Raw genomic sequence first — 12135 nt, forward strand, 5'->3', positions numbered from 1 at the left:
GGAGGAAGAACATTCTAGGCATGGGGATTAATTCAAGAAAATGGCCAACACTAAGACCTAGAGTGCCTCATTCAGGAAAAACCTAGGAGTTCAAGATCATGGATTAAAGAGAACCTGCCATGGAGTATGGTGCAAGAAGACTGAAAAGGTAGGAGGGATTGAGATTATGAAATGCCTTGAATGTAAAATATAATTTTTTGGATTTGCTACTGGAACCATTAGGAGACCACTGGAAGATCAGACCTGTGCTTAAAGAAAGTCATTTTAGTGACTAAATGGATGAGTAGTGAGAGATGTGATGCAGGTAGACCAATAATCCAGACATGAAATGATGAATGCTGCTCTAGGATGGCGACAGGGTCAAAGGAGACAGTGGGGAGTATCAAGAGATGCTGCAAAGATGAAATGTACAGACCTGGGCAACAGATTGAATATAATGTGCATGAGAGAGAGAGAGAGAGAGAGAGAGAGAGAGAGAGAGAGAGAGAGAGAGAGAGAGAGACAGAGAGACAGAGAGAGACAGAGAGATCAGAGAGACAGAGACAGAGACAGAGAGAGAGACAGACAGACAGACAGAGACAGAGAGAGACAGAGAAAGATAGAGACAAGAGAGAGTAGTTGAAAATGATATCTTGGTTACAGACCTGAAGGATTAGGATATTGCTCTGTACTATAGTAGGGAAAGTAGGAGATTGGGAAGGTTTAGGGGAAAAGATTTTAAAAAATTGATTTTCGACATGCTGAATTGAAGATCCCTACTAAATATACTGTTTGAGACATAATTGAGTTAAGAGTCTGAAGATCAGTCAACAGGTTAGGGAAGGGTATATAGATTTGAAGATATTGATGGTAACTAGAGCAATTACAAGTGATGTGGTCCCCAAGTCAAGGGAAAGAGAAAAGGACACAAGACAGTATACTCTGGGACACTGATGATTAAAGAACATAAATATGATAATGCTGAATGAGAATCCAGCTAAGGAATTCTGAGAATTAATAGTAAGATAAATAGAAGGAGAAGCAAGAGAGTTTTGTTTTAAAATACCTAAACAGAATAGGTATTATGGTGGAGAAGGTGATCAGGAGAGACTGAAAGTCAAAGACTTTCAAAAAGAAAAGAAAATGAAGATTGAGAAAAGATCATTACATTTAATCAGATAAGAGATCTCTGGTAGCTAGGAAAAGTTGATTTGAAAATAAAATTCCAGGTGGGATTCAATTATGGGTCATGGGTATTGTTTGTTGCTATGGAGGAAAAGAAAACTAGGTTTGACTATGTGTCTATGGTTTCCTGACTTATGATATATAGTAAAGTGTGATGGATTGAGAATCCAAATGATCTTTTTAATGTTTATTTATTTACATTGATATACACGTACAAATTTACAAGTTATAAAATTTCCCTCCACCCTGCTTTCCCACCCCCCCTCCCCTCAGCAGGGAACAGTTAGATTAGCATTTTATTTATATATTTTGATAAACATATTTTTACAAATTAGAAATTTTCATGATAAGGAATTGGCATTAAGGGAAAGAGATACATACGAGATTATTTTTTTTAAAGTATTTCATCAGATTCTGAAGGGTTGCATTTTGTTTTGTTTTGTTTTGTTTTGTTTTTATTTGGATGGGGATAATATAGTCTACAGCCAGTCAGATACAGTTGTCTTAGCTCCCTGGACTGCCAAGAAGAGCTGCTTCCAATCAAGGTTGTTCATGTCATAATCTTGTTGTTGATGTGTACATTGTTCTCTTTGTACTACTCGCTTTCCTCAGCATTACATCCCTTAAGTCCTTTCATGCTTCTCTACACTGATTATTTTTATTTTATTTTAGTTTTTTAGTTTTTGCAAGGCAATGGGGTTAAGTGGCTTGCCCAAGGCCACATGGCTAGGTAATTATTAAGTGTCTGAGGCCATATTTGAACTCAGGTACTCCTGACTCCAAGACTGGTGCTCTATCCACTGCACCACCTAGCCACCCCTATTTATGGTTTCTTATAGACAACAGTATTCCATAGTATTTATATACCATAACTTGTTTAGCCATTCTACAATTGATGTATATTCCTTCAATTTTCAGTTCTTTGCTATGAATATATTGGAATGTTTAGGATTTTTCCTTTTTTTAAAATAACTTCTTCTGGATATAGACATAGAATTGGAATTTTTGGGTCAAAGGACATGCACAGTTTTATTGTTCTTTGGGTATAGTTCCATATTACCCTCCAGAAAGGTTGGATTCATTCACAACTCCTCCAGCAATGCATCAATGTCCCAGTCCTCTCACAATCTCCAACATTGATCATTTCCCCTTTTTTAAAATTTATTTTTATTAAAGATATTATTTGAGTTTTACAATCCCCCCCATCTTCCTTCCCTCCCCCCACGGAAAGCACTCTGTCAGTCTTTACTTTGTTTCCATGTTATACCTTGATCCAAATTGGGTGTGATAAGAGAGAAATCATATCCTTAAAGAAGAGAATAGAAGTCTCAGAGGTAACAAGATCAGATAAAAAGATATCTGCTTTTTTTTTTTTAAATTAAATGGAATAGTCCTTGCACTTTGTTCAAATTCCACAGCTCTGTATCTAGATAATGATGGCACTCTCCTTTGCAGACAGCCCAATATTGTTCCCAATTGTTGCACTGATGGAATGAGCAAGTCCTTCAAGGTTGAACATCACTCCCATGTTACTGTTAGGGTGTACAGTGTTTCACTGATTCTGCTCATCTCACTCAGCATCAGTTCATGCAAATCCCTCCAGGCTTCCCTGAAATCCCATCCCTCCTGGTTTCTAATAGAACAATAGTGTTCCATGACATACATATACCACAGTTTGCTAAGCCATTCCACAATTGAAGGACATTTACTTGATTTCCAATTCTTTGCCACCACAAACAGGGCTGCTATAAATATCTTTGTACAAGTAATGTTTTTACCCTTTTTCATCATCTCTTCAGGGTATAGACCCAGTAGTAGTATTGCTGGGTCAAAGGGTATGCACATTTTTGTTGCCCTTTGGGCATAGTTCAAAATAGCTTTCCAGAAGGATTGAATGAGTTCACAGCTCGACCAACAGTGTAGTAGTGTCCCAGATTTCCCACAACCCTTCCAACAATGGGCATTATCCTTCCTGGTCATATTGGTCAATCTGAGAGGTGTGAGGTGGTACCTCAGAGAAGCTTTAATTTGCATTTCTCTAATAATGATTTAGAGCATTTTTTCATATGGCTATGGATTGCTTTGATCTCCTCATCTGTACATTGCCTTTGCATATCCTTTGACCATTTGTCAATTGGGGAATGGATTTTTGTTTTAAAAATATGACTCAGTTATCATTAGTTGTAAAGATTGTTTCCCAATTTACTACATTTCATTTGATCTTGGTTACATTGGTTTTATCTGTGCAAAATCTTTTTTAATTTAATGTAATTTAAATCATTTAATTGGTTTTTGGTGATGTTCTCCAACTCTTCCTTATTCCTAAACTGCTCCCCTTTCCATAGATCTGACAGGTAGACTAGTCCTTGATCTTCTAATTTGCTTATAGCATTGTTTTTTATGTCTATGTCCTGTAATCATTTGGATAGTATCTTGGTAAAGGGTGTAAGTTGTTGGTCTAATCTAAGTTTCTTCCATACTAACTTCCAATTATCCCAGCAATTTTTATCAAAGAGGGAGTTTTTATCCCAATGGCTGGACTCTTTGGGTTTATGAAACAGCAGATTACTATAATCATCTCCTGCATTTGCACCTAGTCTATTCCACTGCTCCACCACTCTATTTCCTAGCCAATACCAAACAGTTTTGATGACTGATGCTTTATAATATAATTTTAGATCAGGTAGGGCTAAGCCACCTTCTTTTGCACTTTTTTCATTAAGCTCCTGGCAATTCATGACTTTTTATTTCTCCATATAAATTTACTTACAATTTTTTTCTAACTCATTAAAGTAATTTTTTGGAATTTTGATTGGTAGGGCACTAAACAGATAGTTTGGTTTTGGTAGAATTGTCATTTTTATTATATTAGCTCCACCTATCCATGAGCAGTTTATATTTGCCCAGTTATTTAAATATGATTTAATTTGTGTGAGAAGTGTTTTATTATTGTTTTCAAAAAAGATTCTGAGTCTGTCTTGGCAAATAGACTCCCAAATATTTTATATTGTCTGAGGTTACATTGAATGGGATTTTTCTTTCTAACTCTTCTTGCTGTTTCTTGCTAGACATGTATAGAAAAGTTTAGGCTTTATGGGGGTTAATTTTATAACCTGCAACTTTGCTAAAATTCCTAATTGTTTCCAGTAGATTTTTGGATGGTTTCTTGGGATTCTCTAGGTACACCATCATGTCATCTGCAAAAGGTGAAAGTTTTGTCTTTTCCTTCCCAATTCTAATTCCTTCAATTTCTTTTTCTTCTCTAATTGCTGATGCTAACATTTCTAATAAAATATTGAATAGTAGTGGTGATAATGGGCACCCTTGTTTAACCCCTGATCTTATTGGGAATGTCTCTGCCTCTCCCCATTGGGTATAATGCTTGTTGATGGTTTCAGATAGATACTGCTAATTATTTTAAGGAACAGTCCCTTTATTCCTACACTCTCTAGTATTTTTAATAGGAATGGATGCTGTATTTTGTCAAAAGCTTTTTCAGCATCTATTGATATGATCATATGGTTTCTGATAGGTTTTATATTGATATAATTGAGTATACTAACAGTTTTCCTAATATTGAACCAACCCTGCATTCCTGGAATAAATCCTACTTGATCATGATGTATTATCCTAGTGATAATTTGTTGTAATCATTTTGCTGAGATTTTATTTAGAATTTTTGCTTCTATATTCATCAGGGAAATAGGTCTATAATATTCTTTCTCTGTATTAACTCTTCCTGGTTTAGGTAACAGTACCATATTGATTTCATAGAAAGAGTTAGACAAAGTTCCATCTTTCCCTATTTTTCCAAAGAGTTTATATAGGATTGGAACCAATTGTTCCTTAAATGTTTGGTAGGATTCACTTGTGAATCCATCAGGCCCTGGAGATTTTTTTTTAGGGAGTTCAGTAATGGCTTGTTGAATTTCTTTTTCTGAGATAGGGTTGTTTAGGTATTTAATCTCTTGTTCATTTAACCTGGGCAACTTAAATTTTTTTTAAATATTGATTCATTTCACTTAGATTATCAAATTTATTGGCATAGAGTTGGGCATAAAAACTTCGTATTATTACTATAATTTACTGCTCATTGGTGCTGATTTCAGCTTTTACATTTATAATACTAGCAATTTGGTTTTCTTCTTTCTTATTTTTAATCAAATTGACCAGAGCTTTATCAATTTTATTTGTTTTTTCATAATACTAACTTTTGGTTTTATTTATTAATTCAATAGTTTTTTGCTTTTGCTTTTATTAATTTCTCCTCTAATTTTTAGAATTTCTAATTTGGTATTTAATTGGGGATTTTTAATTTGTTTTTTCTCTAATTTTTTTAGTGACATGTTTACTTCATTGATTTCCTCTTTCTCCAATTTATTCATGTAAGAATTCAGGGCTATAATATATCCCCTGAGAGTTGCTTTGAATGAACCCCATAGGTTTTGGTATGTTGTTTCATTGTTATCATTATCAAGGATAAAATGCTTAATTCTTTCTATAATTTGTTTTTTGGTCCACTCATTTTATAAAATGAGGTTATTCATTTTCCAGTTTGTTCTGGTTCTTGAGAAAGGTGTATTCACTATTTCTGCCTTTCTGCAGTTGATCATTAGGTTTTTATGTCCTAGTACATGGTCAATTTTTGTATAAGTTCCATGTACTGCAGAAAAGAATGTATATTCATTTCTATCCCCATTCAGGTTCCTCCATAAGTCTACCATATCTAATTTTTCTCACAATCTATTTACCTCCTTAACTTCTTTCTTGTTTATTTTATGATTTGATTTATCTAGATCTGATAGTGGGAGTTTGAGGTCTCCCACTAGTAGAATTTTGCTATCTATGTCTTCCTGTAGTCCTTTCAGCTTCTCCTCTAAGAATTTGGGTGCTGTCCCATTGGGTGCATATATATTCAATATTGAAATGTCTTTATTGTCTATGGTACCTTTTAGGAGGATAAAGTTTCCTTCCTTATCTCTTTTAACACTATCTATTTTTGCTGCTGCTTTGTCTGAGATAAGGATTGCTAGCCCTGCTTTTTTTTTACTTCAGCTGAAGCAAAATATATTTTGCTCCAACCTTTTACCTTTACTCTATATGTATCTCTCTACTTCAGATGAGTTTCTTGTAAGCAGCATCTTGGAGGATTCTTGTTTATAATCCACTCTGCTATTTGCTCAAGTTTTAAGGGAGAGTTCATCCCATTCACATTCAAGGTTATGATTACTAATTCTGTATTGCCCTCCGTGCTATCTTCCCTCTGTTTTTATTTTCCACCTTCCCCCCTTTATCCACATTTCCCTATTTTGTTTCAGAATACCACCCCCTTCAGTGTGTTTGCCCTCCTATATCACACCCTCCCCTTTCTCCCCTTCCCTTCCTTTTGTTATTTCCCCTTTTCCCCTTTTAATATTTGAAAGGTTAGATGTTTTATAAGTTAACTGAGTATGTGTAGATTGAATTTCATCCAAGTCTGGTGAGAAGAAGTTTCAGGTGTTTCTCCTCTGCTCCCTTCTTCCCCTCTATTACCATAGGTTTTTTGAACCTCTTAGTGTAATGAGATTTACCTCATTCAATCTGCTCCCTCCTCCAGTCTCTTTCCTGTCCCCCTTTTTAAGGAGGCAGTGTTTTTTTAGACCATTCTATCTAAGTCATAGAAAATTCTGAGTGTCTGTCCCTTCTAGTTCAGTATATTCTATCAAATAGAGTCAAAATTCCTGAGAGTTTTTAGAGTCATTCTCCCAAGTAGGGTTAAAGCCAGTTGCATCCCATTAGATAGCAGCCTCATAGATAGGTCATGAATGTCCATCATTTCTGGCTAGGTGTATTCTCTCTGTTAGAGTTAAAATTCTCAAGATTTATGAGAATCCCCCCCCCATGCTGGGATATAGCTACTTTCAACTTACTGGATTGCATTTTTTTTCCTTTTACCACCCCTTGTTTTTTTTTTTCTTTTTTTTTACCTTTTCATGTGTCTCTGGAACCTCCTGTTGGATGTCCAAATTTTCTGTTTAGCTCTGGTCTTTTCATCAGAAATTTTAGGAATTCTTCCAATTCATTAAATGTCCATCTTTTTCCCTGGAAGAGAAGGCTCAGCTGTGCAGGAAAGTAGATTCTTGTATGCATTCCAAGCTCCCTTGCACTTCGAAATATCTTGTTCCAGGCCCTTCGATCCCTTGACATTGATGTAGCCATGTCTTGAGTGACCCTTACTGTGGCTCCTTGTCATTTAAATTGTTTCTTTCTTGCTGCTTGCAGGATTTTCTTTTTTATCTGACAGTTCTGAAGTTTGGCCACAACATTCTTTGGTGTTTTCATTTTAGGATCTTTATCTGGTGGGAATTGATGTACTCTTTCAGTAACTACTTTGCCCTCTGGTTCCATGATATCAGGGCAGTTTTCCATCACTAGATCATGTAATATTAAGTCCAGGCTTTTTTTCTCTTCAATGTTTTCAGGAAGTCCTATAATTTTCAGGTTTCCCCTCCTTGATCTATTCTGGAAGTCAATGGTTTTGTTGATGAGGTATTTTACATTTGCTTCTATTTTTTCTATTTTTTGATTTTGTTTAACTGACTCTTGCTGTCTCATGGAATCATTAATTTCTGTAGCCTCCATTCTTGTTTTTGGGGAGGAGTTTTCTTCATTAACCTTTTGCAACTCCTTTTCCAATTGGTCAATTCTGCTTTTGAAAGCACTTTCCATTTGACCAATTGAGATTTTTGAGAGAATTAATTTCTTTTTGCATTTGCCCATTTGAGGATCTGGGAGAATTATTCTCATTTTGTATTTGTCCAATTGATGCTGTGAGAGATTTATTCTCATTTTGTAATTGTCCAATTGATGATCTAAGAGATTTAGTCTCCTTTTTTTTGGTCTTTTTTTAGGTTTTTTGCAAGGCAAACAGGGTTAACTGGCTTGCCCAAGGCCACACAGCTAGGTAATTATTAAGTGTCTGAGACCGGATTTGAACCCAGGTACTCCTGACTCCAGGGCTGGTGCTTTATCCACTATGCCACCTAGCCACCCCTGATTGAGTCTCCTTTTGTATTTGTCCAGTTGTACTTTCTAAGGTTTTGTTTTCTTGTTGCAAGGTATTAATTGTCTCTCCCAATTTTTAAGCTCCTTCCTTATTTCTTCAAGGAAGTCTTTCTGTGCTGGAGACCAGATTGTATTCTCCTCAGAGGTTCCAGGTCTCTCTGAGTTAGGGTCTTTCCCTTCCAGGCATTTTTCTATGGATCTACCTGTCCCCTGACCCTTCTTCATCTTGCTAAAACCTTGAGTTGTGGAGGGGGGGGAGCTGGTTCACTGGGGCTTGGGAATCGCTAAGAGCTTTACTCCCTGAGTGCAGTTTCTCTGGCTGGCCAGTAGGAGGTGTTGGTTGCTTTCTCTGGAGTGTCTGTGACCTTGGCTGAGGCCTTCTCTCTTTGCTTGAAGGGAGGAGTTGAAGCTATTGAATTCTTTTGCCTTAAATCAATGGTGGGCTTTACCCTGGCCTGATGTTATTCCTCAGCTGGGCTGGTTCTTCTGCTCACACACCTGGGCCTGAGGCAGAAGTAGTTTGCATTTGTTTGTTTGGGAGGAGGTCTAAGTTATAATGGGACCAGAGGAGCCCAGGGTGGTGTCTGCAGCTCTCCTGCACCAGAACTCTCCCCCACAGCTCCGTGCCCAAGCTCCAGGGGACTCAGCACCAACACCAGCGCCTCTGCTCCCCCCGCAGACCCAAGCCCTTGTTGTCCAGCCCCACTGCTGATCCAGTAGCTTCCACCTCTAGGCCCCCCAGTCTCCTGGTTCCGATTCAGCTGTTAATCTGGCTGATCTGGGGCTGATCCTCCCTCTGAGCCCAGACTCACCCACCTGAATTCAGCCAAAGCTGCTGCTGGAGACAAATATGGAGGTAAATGTTCTTTCTCCTGGCTTTTCTTTCTTTGTTTTGTGGGTCGGATTTCTTTTAAGAGGTTTGTTTCATGTGATAGATGGGGAAGAGATCAGGAGACTTTAGAACTGTGCCTGTCTTCTCTCCGCCATCTTGGCCTGAAGTCCTTCCCTTTTTCTCATCTGGGCTAATCTAATATTTGTGAGGTGATACTTCATTGCTATTTTAATTTATATTTCTCTAATTAATAGTGATTTGAAGAATTTTTTTCTTGTTATCCATTTGACCATTTAGCAATTGGGGAATGACTTGTGATCTTATAAATTTGATACAATTCTCTATATATTTGGGAAATGAGACATTTATCAGAACTCCTAGTTGTGAAGATTATTTCCCAGCTTTCTGCTTTCCTTCCAATTTTGGCAGCATTTATTTTACTAGTGCAAAACCTTTTTAATTTAATATTGTCAAAATCATTCATTTCTACATTTTTACAATGTGCTCTAACTCTTGTTTGATCATAAATTTATTCCTCTTCCATAGATCTGATAGATAGGATATTTTTAGTCTATTAATTAATTGCTCTTTATATCTAAATCCTGTACCCATTTTGAATTTATTTTAGTATAGGGTATGAGATGTGAATCTATGCCTAGTTTTTGCTGTACTAGTTTCTAGTTTTCCCAATAATTTTTTTCAAATAGTGAGTTCTTATCCCTGAAACTGTTGTCTTTGGGTTTGTCAAATAATGTATTCCTGTAGTCAGTTAATGTCTTTTGAACCTATCCTAACGAACCGATCCATTATTTTATTTCTTAACCAGTACAAGGCAGGCTTGAGGACTGCTGTTTTATTGTATAGTTTTAGATCTGGTAAATCTAGACAATCTTCCTTTACATTTTTTCATTAGTTGCCTTGCTATTCTTGCCCTTTTGTTGCTCCAGATGGATTTCCTTACTGTTTTTTTCTAGCACAGTTAAGTAATTATTTGGGAGTTTGATTGATATGGCACTGAATATGTCATTTTATTTGGGTAGAATTGTCATTTTTATTATATTAGCTCGACCTAACTGTGAGCATTTGACATTTTCCAATTATTTAGATCTGACTTTATTTGGATGAGGAGTGCTTTATCATTGTGTTCATGTGGTTTCTAGTTTTGTTTGGGAGGTAGATATCCCAATTATTTAATATTGTCTACAGTTATTTTAAATGGAATTTCACTTTCTATTTCTTGCTCTTGCACTTTGTTGTTCATATATAGAAATGCTGATGATTTTTTGTCAGTTTATTTTTACTTTGTTGAATTTGTTAATTATTTCAAGGAGTTTTTTTAGATGATTTTCTTGGGCTCTATAGCTTAGAATCCAAATGATCTTGGTTCAAAACCTGGCTCTGTCACAATTTTATGATACTGCATAAATCATATCCTTTTTCTGTCACTTGGCTTCATCTATTATAAAATGATGAGGATGGATTCAATGATTATAGGTCCCTTTTGGCTCTGAATTTATTGTCATGGGACTTTACTTTAGTCTTGTCCAAATGACTTATACCATTCCTCTTATGTTCTTTCCCATCATTTCATTATAATTATAATATTCATCTAATTCTTTTGTTGAAGGAAAGACATCTAAAATTTACTTTTGCAATGACTTTTGAGTATTAGAGTCATTGTGAAACGCACTTGTTTGACAGCTCTAAGTGGTGTGTAACTGGAGAGAATGCCATTGCAGTCTATCAACTATAAAAAACAATCCATTTCAGTATCTACTTTTAAGTATAGCAGACAGGACTATTTTTTATTACTGACAATTCTAATTTTTCTAGAAGCATAGAGGGAACATTTCTTGGTGTTCTCTCAGCCATTTTCTGTAAGAGACAGGTAGAACATGATAGTTGAGAAGAGCAGATATAGCAGTTATTTATTTTTCCATAATTACACAAGTAGATGTTGCAGAGGAAATTTTCATTTTAAAATTCAACAATTTTATAGATATCCCAGAAGGTAAATAAAACTTAAATGTAGACTTTCAATTTTTTCATTTGAAAAAAATTATTTTAATTTTTAATAAAATCATGACAGTAATATCCAATTTATTTTACTCTTTACTCCTGAACCCTTTCTTTTTTGGTTTTAAAAATTATGTTGCTGTTATTTGCACTATTTAAAAAAATCAAATTGGATTGCTTTCTTCACTGTGTATTAAATCCATTCAAGACTTTCTGTATTTTGGGGTTCTTCACATGTTACTTTTTACAGTATAATAATAGTCTCTTCCATTTTATTAATGATACTATAAATAATGATATTTTATGTTTATAAAATTTTTTTCTCCTCTCTATTACATCTGTATGGTATGAAACTATAGTTCTGTAAAACTTATTGGATCTTCTTTCTGAGATGATTACACTATTTCACATTCATCCTTATTCTTTTGGAGACTGCATTATCTTTAGTACATGAGTCTGTGATGTTTTTCCTTCATTCCTGAAGAAGACCATGACATGTGAAGTCTTCCACTGGTGGGAGAGAACAATTTTTTTTCCAATGGCCACGATTCCAGCTGAAGCAAGTGCTGTGGAGTGGTTAGACTTTGAAGATGCCAAGGTCATTCACTGCTTCTAGAGCTATCACCAGTTGTCTTGACTCTGTCTTGTTGTGCTGGATCATGACTTTGGAAGAGAGTGAGGAGGAGGATTTCATGCAGCTCTACCTCACTTAAATCCAATTTACCCATACAACAAAGACATCACTTATAACCATTCCTCAAAGTCTTGTGGTGACAGGCAATGATGAAGCAGCAGGTGCAGATACACTGGGAGCTGTAACCTGCACACAGGTGGCCCAAGCTATAGAGTCATTTCCCTACTGAAAGCAGCAAAGAGATCTGGCATTGCCAGAGCTCGCTCATCATCCAGTTATGAAGCAGAACAACCAGAGACAGTCCTAGATGTGAGGCAATCAGTGTTAAGTGACTTTCCCAAGGTCACACAACTCATACGTGGCAAAAGTCTGAGACTGGATTCAAAGTACCATCCTCCTGACTCCAATGCCAATGCTCTATCCACTGTGCCACCTAGCTATACCA

The sequence above is a fragment of the Macrotis lagotis genome, chromosome 1, assembly GCF_037893015.1.
Source record: "Macrotis lagotis isolate mMagLag1 chromosome 1, bilby.v1.9.chrom.fasta, whole genome shotgun sequence".
Taxonomy (NCBI): Eukaryota; Metazoa; Chordata; class Mammalia; order Peramelemorphia; family Peramelidae; genus Macrotis; species Macrotis lagotis.